The following is a 19498-nucleotide window of genomic DNA, read 5'->3' as shown; positions in this document are numbered from 1 at the left end:
GACATTAAGGTCATAGGATTACTACTTAAAAACTTATTGTTGTGGTCACCAATCCCACTGTTAAATCCCTCGAGCATCTGACGAAATTTATCTGCGTCTTTTGACAACTGAACTCCTTTATCTTTGAAAACGGATGACAAATGCTCTTTACTAAACTGGCCCCCATTAAGACATAGGTCTGGTCTTTGAAGCCGAGTCTCCAAGGTTACTGCAACATGTAAGCTATAAACCCAGACCGAATCGTCAATACACAACCCCTTCAATTTTATAAAAACGGCATCTTGAGGGGTATCGAACTTCACTTCGTTGACGTACATCTTAGAATCTCCAAAGTCACCCATAAGAGCACCATGGACTGTTGTATAATATTCTTCGTGAATTCCAAGGCATATTTCCATAACTCGAGATTCTGATAGAATTTTTAAACCACTTAAAAGCTTTCTCTTCTGGGCCATACATGCACTGTCACCAGACCAGTCTTTCGGTTTGCCACTGCCAATGCATTTGCTGACAAATCTAAGGGTACATTCCTTTGGATTTTGTTCAGGCACACGGACCAAACTTACGCATTTTTCTTCATCGAGAAGATCTACTAAGTCGCCATCGGGTAGTAAATCTGATTCTTGGACAATATCACGCAGCTTGATACCATTTTCGGGTGGCCAACTCGATAGTACATCCATTGCGTATTGTTGTTGTTGACATGACAGCTGCGGAAATGGAAGTCACATAGGGATGATTAATATAAATAAAGGGTCCTGTCCATCACCATTTTCATTTAAAACTTAAGTATCTTATAATCATAATTATAATAATTGATTAGATATTAATTTTATATTCCTTTCAGTGAGAATAACTTCTACTTTTGTCGGGACTCAGTAAAGAATTTAGAGTTCTGTTTTAGAAATAAAGAATTCAAGTGATTTTGTTTAAATATGACTTTATATAAAACATATTAAGTAATCAAATTTGGAATGTACTGATCCAAAGTGAGTGATGATAGAAAATATACTAACGGTCCTTAGTAGTTCTAAAGTACAAGGTATAATTGTGTTTGGTGGAATATGTATGTATGTACAGTATATATATATATATATATGATGATTATTATCACTTTTGTACGTGATTCATTTATCACACATTACCACAGGTGAAAAATAAGAAACGGGGTGTAGGACCTACACCCCGTTTCTTATTTTTCACCTGTGGTAATGTGTGATATATATATATATATATATATATATATATATATATATATATATATATATATATATATATATATATATATATATATATATATATATATATATAAAGGCAAATGCCATGAAGGAAAAGTGTTTCACTTTTCCTTCGCCGCATTTGCCTTTATTTATACATATCATAATCACGTTCCATAACTTCGTGAATCAGTATATATATATATATATATATATATATATATATATATATATATATATATATATATACACCCTATCCCCGCATTATTGTCCAATTTCTGAATAAAGACTAAAACCTGGGCAAAATACCCTCTCTGGACTGAACAGTGATCGTTGCCATAACAACCCGTCCCTTTCAATTACGCCTCAGAATGTTATTGCCCTTTCGTACTATCACCTGCCTCTTAAAGTTTCATTATATTTGTCATAACTGCTTCTCAAAACGCATAACTGTTCACTTTTCACTGATTTGTCTCAATTTGAGAACCCTTCCTTGAGACCTGTATATCCCTGTTCACTTGTGCTAAACTTTTATCCTTTGAGTAAACCAAATAACTACAGTTTAATACCATAACGAAGACTACGCCCACCAGTGTTGCCACATGGTTCATCCTTCGTCTTAACTACTATTCTTACCTTCCCCCCCGGCAAAAAAAAAAAAAACAGTAGAACATAAAAACGAACAATATAAAAAGGAAATGCCAACAGATAAGGTACATATCAAATGCAGATCAAGATATATTTACGAATACCTAGTCTGTTAAATGTACCTAAGCTGTCAGTCGGCCAAGCTTCTTAGTAACGGAGACTACATATTATTATATAATTATGCCAAATGATACTAAACACACAAATGTGTGGTACATAGTTTCTTGGTTGAGTAACACAGTTATTACTTTAAGTATATGAAGCCGATAACCACGCCATAAAAACAGCTTAGGAAAAAAGATTACATTTTAGAAATATATAGTGTTCATAGTTATATAATTACGGCATTTCATAAGTACCCTGTTTGTTCCGCTTTCAAATTACAAAATAAATGAAAAACAAGAATCGAAAACGCTACTTTGACACATTACTCTCCAGATGGTGGAATCATAAATGCAACAGCAGTCATCTAAGCACCTTAGTTAAGTAACCATTTGCGTAAGGACTAAGGACATCAGCTGTTTCACGAAGCGATCTACCTGGGAAACCGGTGTCGTCTGTTGATTGTTAGAATTGTAGTGACACGCGGATCTTTTAGTATAGATACCCTTAGAAAGGGTAAGTTAAGATACTTGTGTACTTAAATGTCAAAAACTTTGTTTGAAGAGTATAAAATACGTCAGATTTCACCCAGCCTAGCAAATTTTATAGCAAACTTTCTGTCCGACTTACGGGGTCCAGATTATTGAGAATTAGGCTAGGATAGACGGTAAATATATACTTTAATAATGTCTAGCCATATATAAGGACAGTGTCTTTTGGGGGTCTTTTGACTGCATTAGCCTGTGCATTTTTTACCAATAATGTTAGTCAACTACTGGTTTTTGTGTTCACTCTGTCCCCCTTGATCTATAGGCGGGCCCTAAGACCCACTGGTAAACCTCGGTTTTACGAGGTATGAAGCCATAAACGGTAGAACTATATAGTAGCTCCGCGGCGGCGACTGCCTTCTAACTTAACTTTTTCTACAGTTTTTTGGTTCCTAATTATGAATTTACCTTTAATTTTTGGCGCTCGAGTGTAATTAATATGTAATTAACCCCTGAATTCGATCCAACAAGGGGTTTCCATACGCGATCTTCACAAGACAGAGCACTGGTACGTCTGTTTCGAACGGTTCATATCCCGCCCGGCAAGTGCAGTAACTTGTTAATGTATGGGTACCACCCCCCGGGCCAGTACTAAACACGGTGAAGGGACATTCCATTTGGCTGATAACCGACAGATGCACTGCCAGTATCAGAACCCCTAAAAGTGTAGAAAGAACCAGTTGAAAACGTAAAAACAGGCGCAGAGCTAATATATAGAATTACCTCACAAACAAGTGAATAGCACCAACAGGAACTGGTCTAGGATTAGCCTTTGGATAATTCAAAGCCGGCTGTCCGCGGTGAGCTAGCCTATGGCAAGTGACATTTTCCTATTTTATTTTACCAGCTGAACAAGAATGTAAAATAATATTTTGTCAATCGGCTGTAACTAAAATGTAATTGACCCTTGAAAACTGCATGTCTGTACCAGTGGGTTGCACACAGCTCTAGGGTAAATTAGAGGGTAATTCTAAGCCGGCTGTCCGCGGTGAGCTAGACTATGGCAGATGATGTTTTCCTATGTTATTTTACTTGTTTTACAAGAATTTAAAGTAATATTTTATCGGCCGGCTGTAACTAAACGGTAATTGACCTTTGAAGACTACACGACTTGAATTACCTAGCGTGGGGTAGGTCTAAGCCGGCAGTCATGGCGAGCCACCAACCCCCTCCATAGCTAACACGGCAAAATTGTAACCAGTAAACACCCCTAAAAATACCAACCTAACATTATCGTAGGGATGTTTACTGGTTACAATTTTTGCCGTGTAGCCATGGAGGGGGTGGTGGGCTCGCCCACTGACTGCCGACTTAGACCTACCCCCGTTAGGTAATTCAAGTCATGTAGTCTTCAAAGGTCAATTACAGTTTAGTTACAGCCGGCCGACAAAATATTACGCCAAATTCTTGTAAAGCAAGTAAAATAACATAGAAAAACGTCAATTGCCCTAGTCTAGCTCACCGCGGACAGCCGGCTTAGAATTACCAATTAGAGTTTAGCAGCAGCCGACCGGCAAAATATTACCTTAAACTCTTGTAAAGCAAGTAAAATAACATAGAAGTATGTCAATTGCCATAGTCTAGCTCCTATGCACACTATTTGAAGCTTTCTTAAACAAGAAACAAAACATTACCATTTCCGCTTTCAACTTGGGTGGCCTCTTTAGGTCGCCGTGGCAGAGTGGCGCTGCGCGCCTTATCTGCATTTTTAAAGATTTCTGGCAAGCTTATATGTTCTGGCAAGAGGTAATTATTTTAAATTCTTGTTCAGCAAGTCAAATAACTCGGGGAAAACGTCAATTGCCAGTCTCTCGCTGCTCTTGCTAACCGCAGGAAACCTGCAGCTGCTGATTGGTGAACTGAAAGCTAGCACATGCGTGTTAACGCTTAGAATCAGTAGTACTAGTAATGTATGAAAAGTGCCTTTGGAACGGCTCCTGCTATCCATTTATTCACCCTTCTTTTTACGCTTTTTTTCGTGTTCCAAATGATATATATAATAGGAAATACAACAGTAAGGTACCCAAACCTTTTCCCAAGTTATTTACCCCACCAAAAACCCTGAATTCCCAACGGGTCCCCCTTACTGTTAGCTATTCTCGAAAGGGTTATACCCCACCAGTTCTAAGATAATTTACTGCTTAATTACAGCCTAACAACAAAATATTACTTTAAATTCTTGTTCAGCAGGTAAAGTTCTATAGAAAAACGTCAACTGCCATAGCCTAGCTCAGCGCAGACAGCCGGTTTAGATCTACCACACATTCTCTATACATAATTCCTGCAAACTGATATTTATCACAATAAAGAATAAAAGGTATTATTTTATAAGTTGCCAATAGATGATATGTAACTGTAACTTACATTTTTGAAAAGAGCTCTTCATCAAATTACGACTTGTAAGGTAAGACAATAATGGCCCACCTCCCCCTCCATAGCTAATACGGCAAAATTGTAACCATTAAACACTCCTAGGTTACATGGTATTATTTTATATTGGCAGCTAATAAAATTTTACCGAATTAAATATTTGTAAATAATTGAGGATTTGTTGTAAGTCCTTAGGGACATCTGACCCACTGGGGGCAAGTACTAAACATAGCAAAACAGTGTAGATGAATCACGGTTTCACAGTGTTTAGTACTAACCCTCGTGGAATTGGAGTTCAGACCAGAAACAAACTTTACCCTGGTCTGTTTTATAGCCTCATGCACAGGCTTAAAGCACAAGACAAGTATTTTGGGTGTAGCGGACAATTATAATTATAGGCTAGACTACTGTACCAGTCATTAGAATAAGCATAAAGATTAGACAAAGCCAATTAGCGTTCAGGGATGCGTTCCAGTTTTACACCCTGTAAGCTAATTTTACCTTGGTCATTGGGCCTGGCCTGCCCAGGAAGCTTTCCCTTCCAGTCCAAACCTGACCTAGAGTGCCATAAACAGTAAAAGTGAAATAGCTTACTGCATCTTGATCTAACCCTGCACGCTGGATCGTAACTGGCAAGGGGGTTGGGCCCTTTGTTATCACTCTTAGCATGGAAAACAACATATTCCTTCCTTTTAAATTTTAGTGGTAGGCTGTACTGTATACCCTATACTGTATTTGTCCCTCCTTTTCTAAATCACTGTGTCTGACTTTTGTGAGTCAAACAAAGCTCTGTGGAGGTGGGACTCCTAATAGCAGAGGGGATTATGCTGCTGTACTTCACATTGGATAGCCTGAAGATTTTTGTTCCTGTAAATTAAAAGCCGTTTTCTTTTATATAGGTATATCCTTTGGTGCAAGTTGGAAATGGTTGTTGAACTTGGCAACAAGGTGGGTTAACATGCTGGTTATGAGGGTGAGTAGGGGAAATACTTCTCATCCACTTGCTATTTTCAAGCAGTTTTTCTTTGTCTGTTGTCAGGTGAGGGTCTTACTTTTCTCCTTCTGACTTTCGAGTTGAACAAGTGTTTTTGTTATAAGTTGTGTTTTGTTTGCACAAAAAATTTGGTTGTTTTGTTATAAGTTTCATAGATTATGTGGGATCCTTTGTTTTCTGGATCTCTTTATCTTGCTGTCCTACCAATGCAACTCCCACTTTTCACTGTCTTAAATGCTGAATGGCCGAAAGTGCCATAAGATAAAATTCACATGCAAGAAATCATTAAAATAACCTTTTATTCACACACCTATGGCCAGATGTTATTTTATTCATGTACAGTATGAAAGTTAGGCATTTCTGAAGAAACCCACTTCAGTTTGCAGTCATGACACCTTTAGTTCAGCTGCCATCTTGCTCTATGGATTATTTTACCTTCACTACTAAGTTCCTTGCAAATGCTAGGAGCTCAATGCTGTTAAGCTTCCAGTAGTGGCCTTCCTTCCAGAGGAAGATCTCCTAGGTCATCAACTATTGCTGCTCCCTCAGAAGAGAGTAAGACATGGACTGTGGATAAGGAGAAGAAAACAAGTTCTTTCCTTTCTCATCCTCCTCTTCATTGCCATCATCAAGATTTCCTTGCCCTTCTCCATATCATCTTTGCTTTCGTCCATAGGAAGAAGAAAAGAAGTCCAAGAAGGCCTTTTAAGAGAAATCCCATAGGACTTACAATTAGCAATTCATATGAGTAATCAATATCCCATAAACTGGAAGAATTGGGTGTTATCCTCAAGGAGCAGACAAATCACCCTGGTACTCTTTCCTATGATCGACCTTCATTTTGGCAGATCTCAGCCACCTGCAATATTTGAGGAAGCTTGTCCTGCACAAGTGACCCCCTCTATGCCTGCTTCAGTTGCTTAAATGACAACTGAAACAGCACTGATCAGCTTCAAGTGGTTCTCCCATGCTGCTTACTCCATGTGCAGGGAGATCAGAGAGAATCTTGTATGGTTGTTGCACAACAGGATCTTTCTCAAGGGAGTTACCCCTGAACTCTCCACCTCACAAAATGCTTATAAGGTGTAACTCCCTCTGTTCTTCCTTTTAACTTGGTGGGGGTTGGTTAGTAAAGCTGTCACCTGAACCCATCTGTTTATAATTGCTGCAGATGGTTGCTGTCCTTTGACATGTGCTGCTCTTTCTATTTGGCAGCACTTGGTTGTCAGAAGTTTTCCTAGTGTGAGTATAGACAATTCACTTTAGCTCAAGGCCTTATCAATCTCATCCTTATGCTCGATTGTGTAGGTAGTTACAGGATTCATTGGTCCCTTGCTCTGCATCATGACTGGAAAGTGGTATTTGCAAGTGGAGATTCATCTTGAGTCCCACCTAAGGTGTATGTAAGTCTCCTACATAGAAGGCAATGGTCTTTGTTTCTGAAGGGAAAAATTTAAAATTGTTAAAAATATGACTTTTAAAAGTAAAAAGTGCATTGCCATATTGCAGGCATATGGTAATATAATTTTGTTTGCATATTTGTCCATTGCTTCTCCATAGACTGCATCTTATCCAGTTTTCCTAGGTATACAAACCAGAGCATTCCATGATAATTTACCAACTGAGCCACCCCACATGGTCCCTGTTGTGGAAAGAAAAAGTGCTGGCATATGGCATAGGTGAGAAGGGGCGGGGACTTACTATGACTATTGAAATTTTTCCCTTCGGAAACAAAGACTACTACATGAAAGGATTTAGCTTGTATACATAGGGAAAATACAAATTACCTTTAAAATTCCATGTATTTTTCTGACCATGCAAAATTACCTTTAAAGTTTAATACATTTTTTTCTGAGTGCTCAATTTGAGATTTGTACATTAAGACCACTCCTGTTGGAGAAATTCAATTTCATACACCCTCCTCCCTCCCCAAAAAATGAGTTTGTTCATGAGACTTACCTGCCAGATATATATATAGCTGTATTCTCCGAAGGTCCGACAGAATTTCAAATTTCGCGGCACACGCAGTGGCCGGTCAGGTGGTTAGTACCCATTCCCGCCGCTGGGAGGCGGGTATCAGGAACCATTCCCATTTTCTATTCAGATTTTCTCTGTCGCGGACTGTCAACACTTGTCAGTTCCTCCGCCTTTGGATTTCGAAATTTGTTGTCACTTAAGTATTTTGGTTGTTTTTGGTATTCGACTGGATCTGTGACTTGGCATACGCTCTTTGTGGACCGTTTTTGATTTTGCTTTTGACTTTTCTTATAATTAAGATGTCTTACCTCTAGCTATCGAGTCTGTAGCTTGGGTGAATGTAAGGTGAGGCTATCGAAGACTTTGATAGTTCCTCACTCTTTATGTATGATATGTAAGGGTGTTCAATGCTCTATGATAATCGGTAATGAATGTGTGGGATTGTCTGAGGGTGAGTGGAAGAAATATGAAGCCTATATGCTTAAATTGGAGCGTGATAGGCTGAGGAAATCTTCCTCCTAGAGTGCATCCTTAGTTGGACAGTCAGGTTTTCTCCTACTAGTAACCCTGTAGTAAATTTATTACTAACCCTGTAGTTTGTTGCTGCAGAAGGTAATTCCCTGGCTCTCGTGTGGAGTCAATGCGTGCTCTTGAAACTAAAGTGAATGCAATTCAAACGCATAGTGTTAGTGCTAGTGCCCCTAGTGTTGTGGAGGGGGCGTCAGATCGGCCCTATAATGCCTCTAGGCCTGGACCTCTGTCGAACTCCCAGGACCAGGAGGGGGCATGTCGAAAGCCGCATGAGGGTTACGGGGCTTCCCACCGATCTGGCGTCCCTTCGGCAGGTCCTGATGACGCTACCCAGGCTGCCAGGGATCGTGCTCAGGCACGCATCCTGAAGGATTGCTTCTCATCCTCCGACACGTCCTCCCCGCCTCGGGGTTGGAGCTTCTGGTTGGACTCTCGCCCTCTTAAGAGAAGCTTAGAGGAGAGGACGCTTCACGTCCTCTTCCTCTAGACGTTTGTACTCTTCCCCGAAAGTTGCGTGGATATTCCTCTGCAGAAGAGAATAAAGTGTTTTTCGAATGATCACTCTACTCGACCCCCCTGTCGCGCTAAGGCAAGGGCTAGAGCTTCTTCCCCTGTGGAAGGAAGTATACGTCTCTCGCCCCTTTCCTTCTCTCAGGTTCAGCCCTTCTCCCGAGAGAGTGGCTTCTCCAACGCGTAAGATTTTGTTGGGTTTGCAACAACAGCTGGATGCTCTCATGAACCTTTCAAGATTCGAATCTGCCTGTTAAGAGGTACAGACTTTCACCTTCGTCTCCCGCTTTGGGAACGATACAGAGCGTCTGTCGTCTAGAGAGAGTGTTTAGTGGCTTCCTATTCGTCTTCCCGAGTTGAGGTGTTGGCCTTTTCTCTTGTCTCGCGCCAGGAGCGCGTCTTGCTCTTCGTGCGCTTCTCACGCTTCACGCGCTCCTCACCTTGGCGCCTCGGCGCGCGCCTAGCCATGACGCCGCGCGCCACGCTGTGACTCTCTTCTAGTACTTGCCACGGAGCCTCTCGCGCGTCACGCCATGACGCTCGGCGCTCGCTTTCGCCGCCGTATAGCTTCAAGTCTGTGTTGACACGCTCCAGTTGTTCATCATGTCGCACAACTACCCGCTTCAACATCTGATGTCCTTCTTAATTTAGCCAGTACTTGCTTCGGCAGTACATATACTAATTGGAACGATACAGAGAAGATTAGCATGGCTCTTGCGCAAGGATGACACGCTAATCGTGAAGCGTTCCACATTTTTATGTTTACTATACGTACTCTAGTTGACGACTTCTTCGTTGTGGGAGTTCCCGCCACGTATCGGGCGAATCGGAACTACTTTCTCCACTCACTCCAAGACCCACCAGCTGCGGAAGAACATCCTCTTTCGTCACAGCCTTTGTATGAAGAGAAACTTCTTTCGTCTTCTTCTTCCTCTGATTATCAGACTCTGGCTTTTTCTTAAGGATCTGTTTCCTGAGACTTTTCAACCGTCGGCTCCTCTCTCTCCACCTTCGCAGTTGTCTTTGTCTTAAGGGGAGCGTTTGTGAAAAAATCGGAAATAAAATTTTCTGGGATATTTTATATATGGCATCATACATATCCTGACTATCTTCTCAGAAAGTTTTATTTAAAAGTTCGCCACAGTTAGAAGTTATAAACAAAACAGTAACCTATCATAGTCAAATTACATTTTTCATATAATGTAATGATATTGTCAGTATATCGGTGGTAATTTCCTTTTAGCTATGAAATAATATCTAATGCGATCTATGGCAACCCTGTGGACATATACGCATCAGCTGAAAGACAGGAATGCCGCAGGGCAGTCAGTGGCAGTCAGTCAGTAGCAGCTCAGAGCTTGACTAAGTAAAACGTCGCGCTGGCCAACCTCAGCCGTGTTTTGACACTCGCTTCATTTAGCGAAGTTATATTACTTTGCAGGTCTATTTTTTGGCTTTTCATTATGTCATAAAAACATCAAACTGTGTAACGGCAAGCAAATAAATACACAGAGAAGCAAAAATATCGTTTTTCTCAAAACTAAAGTTATCGACATTCAAACTGCATCTTCATAACGCTTTTTGCACCGATCTCAGATACAAAAAGTAAACGAAAGCTAAATGTTTGCATAACAAAGGGGCTTCCATGGGAAGCAACACGAGACCGCACCAATGAGAGAGAGAGTTTTTTTTCCCGAAGGAATGTCACTTCCAAGAGAGGTAGCAAGTGACTCCTTCATCTCCAGACTCCCTTTGCAACCAGGCTTCATTTTGCACAAGCCTGGAAAGAGTGAGGGGCAGACGTTTGGTCCCTCCTACTGTTAGAGAGAGGTTACTTGATTCCCTTCCTGTCTCCTCTTTTGTTTTTTTGTTTCCCAACTGCCTTCCTGTCAAACAGAAAATTGTTTGACCTGCTCGAACAGATGTTCGAGCGGGAGAGCAGTGGAACAGATCTTGACTCGGTGTTCCCGGGATTTTACTACAGATTGTTTCTAGTCCCGAAACTTTCAGTAGGCTGAGACCCGTCTTGGACGTCAACAGGTCGAACAACTTGGTCCGGAAGGAAAAGTTCAAGATGGAGACCTCGCAGTCAATACTAGGAGCCCTTCATCCCGGGGATTGGATGGTATCTTTGGATCTCCAAGATACTTATCTTCACGCCCCAATTCATCCACGTTCGTGAAGTATCTCAGGTTGTCTTGGGGACTAGACGTACCAGTTCAGGGCTCTCTGCTTTGGACTCTGCACAACGGCCATACCACGTTGAAAACACCGCTTCTCGTCCGATCAGCGAAGTTAAGCAACGTTGGGTCTGGTCAGTACTTGGATGGTTGACCGCCTGGGAACACCAGATGCTGTTGGCGTCACATTTTGCTCCGAGGGTGTTTACACGTCTCATGAAAAACGTTGCGATGCAGTTGCATCTGTCGCACGTCAGGATCTCACTCTACTTGGACGACTGGTTGATTCGGCGTCGTCGGGCGAAGGTATCTGGAGGACCTTCAGTTGACTCTGCAACTCGTGAAGTCCCTGGGATTTTCTGGTCTGTGGAGAAGTCGCAGCTGATCCCCTCACTGTCCATTGTGTCTGGGAATTCAGATCTATTCAGCGGCTTTTATAGAGTCTCCGTCGCAAGAACGGCAACTTCTATGTACGAAAAAGTTTCGGCCTTCTTGGAAAAGGAAACATGCTAGGTGAAGGAAGGAATGAGTCTGCTGGGGACCATTTCCTCGCTGGAGAAGTTTGTTTTCTGGGGAGTCTGCATCTCAGGCCTCTTCAGTTCTTTTTGTTGGAGAACTGACAAAGCAAGGAAGACTTGAAAGAGGAATTGAGAATTCTTCCTTATATAAAGAGAATCTGTGGTGGTGGCTCGATCCAACGGAATTGCAGAAAGGGATCTCCCTCAAGCTTCTGAACCCCAACCTAGTGTTGTTTTCCGACGGGTCGTCAACAGGTTGGGGGGGCAACACTAGAGGAGAGGAAGTGTTAGGAACCTGGAGAGAGGAACAGGTGTCCTGGCACATCGACTTCAAAGATTTGGCGGCTATCTTTTAGCTCGCCAATTCTTGAGGTCCAAGTTTGCAATCGTGTAGTTCTAGCAAACTCGGACAATACTACTTGTTCCCTGTTCAGCCTTGCAAGAGAGATTATTCTTTGAGCCTATGCTCGCAACATTTCGATTCTCACAAGTTTTGTTGCAGGGGTCGAAAATGTTCGAGCAGACCTGCTCTGTTGGCGCCATCAACTCCTGCCGAAGGAATGGACCCTTCATCAGGAGGTTTGCCAAGATTTTTGGAAATTTTGGGGTCACCATCTTGTGGATATTTTCACGACCTCAAGAACAGCGAGGCTCCTCTATAAAGCTCATCTGTACTCGACCCTGGGGCAGTTGCGATAGTTGCTCTTCCTGGGATTGGACGGGAATAGATGTTTACGCCTTTTTCCCGTTCTAAATTCTGGGAGAAGTCATACGCAAGTTCGCGGCCTCACAAGGGACGAGGATGACTCTCATCCCCACGTTTTGGCCTTGAACCACTGGTTCTCGGAGTTTCTCTTCTGGTTGGTAGACGCCCGAGGACCCTTCCTATGAGAGCAGACCTGCTCATACAAACCCACTTCACGAGATATCTTTGAATCTCCCCGCTCTGAACCTGACTGCTTTCAGACTATCGAAACTTGGTCAGAGCGAAGGGGTTTTTCTGGCCAGGTGGCACGGGCCATCGCTAGAGCCAGAGGTTCTTCATCTAAAGGATATATCTAGCGAAGTGAGCAACCTTCAAAGGTTGGTGTAGAAAGAAGGGCTTTTCCTCTTCCTCTATCACTGTGAGCCAGGTTGCGGATTTTCTCCTTTACTTAAGAGAAAAACTCGATATAGCAGTTCCGACTATCAAGTGTTATCGGAGCATGCTTTCGATTGTATTCAGACACAGAGGATTAGCTTTGTCTGACAATAAGGACCTCCACGATCTTACGAGCTCTTTCAAGACGTCCAAGGTTCCTCAGCTGATTTCTCCTGCTTGGAACTTGGACGTAATGCTCAAGTTTTTGATGTTTAGTCCTTTTGAGCCTCTCCACTCTGCATCTCTTAAGGATGTTACTCGAAAACGGCATTCCTCGCGGCGAAGAGAGTGAGAGAAGTTCGAGGCCGTCATGTGGGCTTCAAGGAACACAATGCTGTCTATTCTTTTAGCCCTAAGTTCTTGGCTAAGAATGATAGGTCTTCTAACCCTTGGCCTAGACACTTTGAAATTAAAGGTTTAGCAGACCTTATTGGACAGGAACCTGAGGGAGTTCTATGTCCAGTTAGAGCTCTCAAGTACTACCTTAAAAGAACACAGGACTCTCGTGGTCCATTGGATGTTTTATGGTGTTCTGTGAGGCAACCAGTTAAACCTATGTCGAAGAATGCACTGGCATTCTTCATTAGGGACGTCATTAAGGACGCACACTCTAGTTGTGACGACTCCAACTTCAAGTTGTTGAGAGTTAACGCTCACGAGGTGAGGGCAGTTGCTACCTCCATGGTGTTCAAGAAAAATATGGTACTCAGTGACATTTTTAGTGCCACATTTTTGGCGAAGTCAATTCGGTGTTTGCCTCACACTCTTGGCAAGATGTTTAGGTAGCATACGAAAATTGCTTTTTCGCTGGGACCATACATTGCTGCTTCAGCAACCTTGGGGACAGGGGTAACTCTGATCCTATCCCTTTTTAATTGTGTTTTTGTGGTTGTTGGGTCGACTACTGGAGGCAGTCTTCCCAATCCTTTGCAAACTAACGCTTTAGGTGTTGGTTAGGTGGTTAGTAATGCTCTTTTGTCCTCTTTGTATGGGCTATGATCTAGTCACATTGTGGTCACGCCCCGTTGACAGATCATCTAGAAGTCGCCAGCTATATAGGTCACTACCTCGCTGGGGTCTCTAGTAAAGCAGAAGCAGACTAGAGTGACAGTAACCACTCAGTCAGCTACGCTATCAGATAAGGAACCAAAATAATTTTACCAATAATTGGTTTTTTTCCTAATTCTTGGCTGTCTCTACCCCCTCCAAAGGTGGTATTCAGCTATATATATATCTGGCAGGTAAGTCTCATGAACAAAATGATATTTTAATGATAAAATAAAGTTTGTTCATACTTACCTGGCAGATATATATATTTATATTGCCCTCCCTCCTCCCCTCAGGAGACAGTGGCGTTAGAAAATCTGAATAGAAAATGGGAATGGTTCCTGATACCGCCTCCCAGCGGCGGGAATGGGTACTAACCACCTGACCGGCCACTGCGTGTGCCGCGAAATTTGAAATTCTGTCGGACCTTCGGAGAATACAGCTATATATATATCTGCCAGGTAAGTATGAACAAACTTTATTTTATCATTAAAATATCATTTTCCTGTTTGGGCATACTCCATAATTATTTTATCAAAGGGGCTGGGGAAACACAAAGTAGTGGTCATCATACAAAAACAAGGCAAATGGATTTTTTTTTAATTTCTGGAAACCTAGGAATAGCGGAGAATCAGTTGCTCAGTTGACTGACTTATTATCTAACTGTAGCAATGAGGGATCAAGATTTGGCCGAGTAGACTTGGGATAGTTCATATTACCTGAACTTTGCAAGTTCATACTGCAGGATATTATCCACCAGTGTTGTGAGGTTTGTGATATCATCCTTATTATGAAGTATATATTGATGGACTATCCTAAGTGTATGGTTTTCTAAGAGAAGGCAAAATCACATTTTGATCTTAAATACTGATGACATTGACATTTAATATCATCATGGAATTTTTTAAAAGGGATAAACTTTTTTATGACATCCAACAATTTTTATCCATTGCTAGTGTGTAATAATAACCAGTTTATCATTTTTATCTTTAAACATATCGCAGAGTGGCAGTGCATATGAGAGTAGTTCTAGTGTAGGGTCATCAGACCAAATACTGTACTCATAAGCTGCATTGAATCAAATTCAAACAAAATGTCACCTCCTCTAGGGTTTGCCCATTCATTATAATATGATGCTTCTCCCTGCACTCTTCACTGTTTGTTCGTATACAATTCATGCAGTGAAAAATCTTTCTCCTGTTTATATTTTGCAATTCTGGTATCTGCAATAGCATTACAGCACACCCCTGGTATTCGCAGACGTTAGGGACCACAACCGCCCATGAATAGCTAAAATTTGCGAACTTGAGACCCCTCAAAAAGTGCATGTAACTGCTTGCTTTAATAATTCAAACACCAAATATATACCCGAAACTAAAATACTAAAAAAAGGATTTTGACAGGAAAAATCTATTTCTGGGGAGGGGCCCGTGTCACCCGGTGAAATAGTCCATTCAGCACTTATTTCTAGGTAATTCCGTTGCTAGATACCAGAGAAAAGCTAAATGTAAAGCTGGGGTTACTACCCCCAGAGCAAGCTCCAAGAAATGGAGTCGTGTATGGTAAAGGGTGAGATTGTCACAATCACGGGACCCTGCCCTATAAAGATTCCCAATGTCAAAAGTCCCAACGAGAGAGGTGCCGATACAAGCCCATGCACTACTCGCGGACTGTACACAAGGCAATACTAGCCGCATTCCATGTTAGCACCCATTCCACTAGAATGATGTTTACCATGGGAGGAGAGAATGAAAAACAGGGTGGGTCACGGGTGACACGGGCCCCTCCCCAGAAATAGATTTTTCCTTTGTCAAAATCCTTTTTCTGGATCGTGGTCCCGTGTCACCCGGTGAAATAATAACAGAGAAATAAATATCATTCTTATGCTATTAAAGACAATGAACTGCTTGTAAGGGAATAACTGCTAAAGATTTCAAATAGAGATGTTGAAAACTAGGAGAATTCTACCTGAACATTAAGTAAGGTCCTCTAAATTCATGTAATGAAAATAATTAATGTAAGTGGCCACTGCTCTAATATCATGAGCTTTGGAATTGAACCTGAATAGGCTTGTATTAAGAAAATACAAAACTTGCTGCCTAATAGCAGACACAATGACAGTACCCCCTTTTTAATAAAGAGAGGGCCTGACAAAATTGCGAGGTCCTGTCTAAATAAGCCTGTAAGGAATAAACTGGCACAGAGACAGACCTTGTGAAAGGGGAGTACTTTCCAAGGTGACCACCGAAAATGAGGACCTTCAACTTTAGCTAGAAAGTTAGGGTGAGGAATTCACAACACTACCCCTGATGTGGGGAAACCAAAATGGTTGGTTGATTGGCTAGACAGGGCAGACAGTACAGGAATACTAACACTAGAAGCTAAGCTGATTAAAATTTTGGGTCTTCCCCAACAAGGAAAGTAAGAACAAGATGATTGTTGGTTACCGAAGCTAACTCCGATACATTACTCAAAGACCAGGAAACCGAATGTGGACGGAGTACTGGTCTCAGACGAACACAGGCCTTAGGGATGAAAGTTAAGGGCCTGTGAGTCTGATTTCAACAAAACACTTTCCTCGGGGCCGATGTGGCTGCATCATTACTGTAGCTTCAAAAACTATGTGAAGAGTGCTAGTTACTTAACTGCAGAACCATACTGCAGTAGAGTAGAATCCTTTGTCTGATTTCAGGAAAACAGTAATAACAGGACCAATATCAGTTTCCCCTAAACTGTAATTTCACAAAGCCAGGGCACCAGGACTTTGAGGAGGCTGCACAGGCTGAGTTTATACCATCGTGGCAGTTTTTGAGATTTGGAGCACCTGGTTTCAACCCCAGAAGTTTGGAAACCAACTGGCTTCCACGTTGGGAGTTACTAGACTTATCAACCTTTGAATGTTCTGAACTTGTGAAGGACTTAAATAACAGGCTCACCGGGGAACAGATAAACTAACTTCCAGTTCAAACCTAACGACACTGTCCAGTGGAGAGAGCACAACAAGATAGTTTGTGGCTGAATTGGGTTGCAAACAGACCTACTCCTAGGTCCGGAAATAGATCGCAAACTACCTGAATGACGCTCCGTCTAAGGACTATTCCGACACCAGGGGAGGCCCTGGATAGGGAAAAAGCAGTGACCTTTTGGACCCCTACGAGAAGGGTGGCAGACAGATGCCACTTGTGTCTGTTTGCTATGGAGAAGATTGAACCATAACCTGATTGATTCGATTCGAGTCCAAACCCACTTGTTTATGCAGCGCACTATTGCTGTTTTGTTCAGAACCAGCCTTAAATGAATCCTCCTGGGAGGAAGAAGTTTTCCCAAGGGCAGGAAGACTGCCACAGCCCCCCAAAGCATTGATATGGAACTGTTGGAACGCGGCCGAGTAAGTTCCATGTACTTCATGGAGCTAAAAATATCCACCCCACCCGCTCAGAGAGGTGACGGTGTGGAATACTGAGGCCGGAGGGGGAAGCTGAAGAGGAACTGACTTCGATAAGCTCTTGACTGTTGCCCAAGGCCGGAGGCCCTTGTTCAAATAGGAGGAACCAGGGAGACACGTCCCTGACTCCGCCATACCCCGTTTATAAACTCCAGCTTTGACTTCAGAAGGAGAACCGTCACTGAAGCAAACTGAAGAGAGCCCAAGACCTTTTCTTGGGCACGGCGAGAGGTACGCTTGTGTTGATGAAATGCCTGGTTGCCCTTGCTATCTCTTTCTACTTCCACTGGATTCACAACCACTGAAGGCTACCCTCCGGAATCAGGTGGGATTCCTTCCTGTGTACTTGGAAGCCCAGAGACTCCAGAAAGCCGATTATAATGGCCGGCACTCTCCGGCAATCCTCGACGCTGGATGCCCAAATGAGCCAGGCGACTAGATATGTGGCTAGCATAACCTAATACCGGAGCTGTTGAACTACGGTATCGTTCAAACTGGCGAAGATTCTGGGGGCTGCATTGAGGAGGGCATGATCCTGAAGGGGTACGCCTGCCCCCGAGCCTGAATCCCAAGAAGGGAGAGAACCTTCCTGCAACTAAGACGTGATAGGAAGCGTCGGAAAGGCCTATAGATGTGGTTACGGCTCCACGGTGCAGTAGGATCCGAACCTACAAGACTGTAAGCAACCGAGACTTGTCGCATTGAATGAGGAATATAAACGGGACAAGTCTGGAAATATTTTCCAGCGGAAGGAACTTCTTTGGGAGACTGAAAAAGTCTGCCCTGACAAGGCTTTAATGCCTGTTTCCTTAACAGACCTTTCACAAAGTCCTCCAGAGCCCTGGCCGGTAACTGACAGAACCTGATTGGGGGAGGGGGACAAACAGTCCAGCTCCACCCCAGGCCTTTGATAACTATACTCTGGGCCCAGGGACTGAAGTTCCACTGGCCCCGAAAACGGTACAGCCTCCCGCCCACCTGAGAAATACCACTGGGAGGAGGCTTGCTTGCCTCCCCTGGAGCCTTTGCCTTCCCAATTTCTCGGAGGGGAGCAGGATGCTTCCCTGCCCCTGTGATAACCCCGAGGCTCAGTGCCTCTGGTAAAATGCCTAGTGAAAAATTCTTTCCTTGGGTTTTCGTATTAAGCAATGAAAACCCTGGCAGAGACATATGGGGAGGCGGAGACATATGGGGAGCCACTAGGGGACTGATGTGTTGGCTGAACCAGCACACATCGAGGTGGAGGCTGGGAGTGAGAGGCTGACGGTTGTCCAGGGCAGGAACCTGAAGAGCCTGCACCACTGCCTGAGCAGGGGGCGCTTGAACTACATGAACTTCTTGCCGGACTTGGGATAGGGCCCGGCAAGTGGTCCTAGGGGCAAGTTGGCTGAACCAGCACACATCGAGGTGGAGGCTAGGAGTGAGAGGCTGACGGTCACCAGGGCAGGAACCTGAAGAGCCTGCACCACTGCCTGAGCAGGGGGCCGCTTAACTACATGAACTTTTGCCGGACTTGGGATAGGGCCCGGCAAGTTCAGATTGTTTCCGCTCCAGGGTGAGACCCCAACGAGAATGGAGGCTCTGATTAACATTAGTAGCCCGGACAGACTAACAACGCCCACCTGGGGAAAAGATTAATTCCCCAGGTGAAACTGTTCATAAGCCTTTTCGGCTCAAGGCGGAACGTGGCTGCCGAAAGATATGTTTTCAGCTGTCCATCCAGACTGTGATGAAATTAAACAGGTCCTGCAGAAAACCTGACGAGGGATTTTCTCAGGACCCGAAACAACGAACCGCCATTATATACCACAGACATTGTTTCCGTTAAAGTCAAAGAGTTCCAGGACCTGGCAAGCCTGTCCTTACATCTTGTTTCAGCTTCTGGGAATCGACTCCGGAAGCTTAGGGAGCTGTACGCTGAATAAATTAGAAGCGTAGTCCGGGGTTAGAAGATTCACTGTGAACGTATCTGTGGGATCTGTCTCCCGGAGATGTGTCAGTGGTTTACTTCCGAAACAAGCCTGTTGAAAAGAGGGGCTACATTCGGAGCACAAGGGGTAGAAGGTCTCTCAAAGAGAACAAGATGAGGGTTTCCTTAGGGATCTTGTCAGATAGATACCATGCCCCTTCTGCCAGTCTGGCAAAACCCAGATAAGGGGATACCAGACCGGAAGGGAAGAAATGCAATTCCGCCAACCTCCGTGTGCCCACACCCCGACAGAAGGGTACCTTCATGCTGGGAAGCATAAAGGGTTAGGCGCCAAAGGTTC

The 19498-nt window shown here is 43.2% G+C and overlaps 1 protein-coding gene and 2 non-coding genes across 4 annotated transcripts in view; all 3 read left to right on the top strand.

Annotated features, from left to right (window-relative positions):
- Positions 1-2301: 2301 nt before the first annotated feature.
- The window catches only part of LOC136848631 (ethylmalonyl-CoA/methylmalonyl-CoA epimerase-like), a 51190-nt gene continuing 33993 nt past the window's right edge, over positions 2302-19498 (top strand). The window contains exon 1 of one of the 2 annotated variants that reach the window (XM_067121028.1): positions 2302-2483. The gene's annotated coding sequence lies outside the window, so the exon portion shown is untranslated. Of the gene's footprint in view, positions 2484-5783; positions 5834-19498 lie in introns of those variants that run through there. The other variant, XM_067121029.1, reaches the window with a different exon arrangement.
- LOC136848878 (U6 spliceosomal RNA) lies at positions 9552-9655 on the top strand. The gene has a single exon (XR_010856167.1). It is a non-coding gene; the product is annotated as a U6 spliceosomal RNA (small nuclear RNA).
- LOC136848879 (5S ribosomal RNA) lies at positions 11142-11260 on the top strand. Its single transcript, XR_010856168.1, has one exon. It is a non-coding gene; the product is annotated as a 5S ribosomal RNA (ribosomal RNA).

The sequence above is a fragment of the Macrobrachium rosenbergii genome, chromosome 19 (assembly GCF_040412425.1).
Source record: "Macrobrachium rosenbergii isolate ZJJX-2024 chromosome 19, ASM4041242v1, whole genome shotgun sequence".
In the NCBI taxonomy this organism is placed as follows: Eukaryota; Metazoa; Arthropoda; class Malacostraca; order Decapoda; family Palaemonidae; genus Macrobrachium; species Macrobrachium rosenbergii.
The sequence above is the reverse complement of the archived record's forward strand: the minus strand, read 5'-3'. Positions and strand labels throughout refer to the sequence as shown.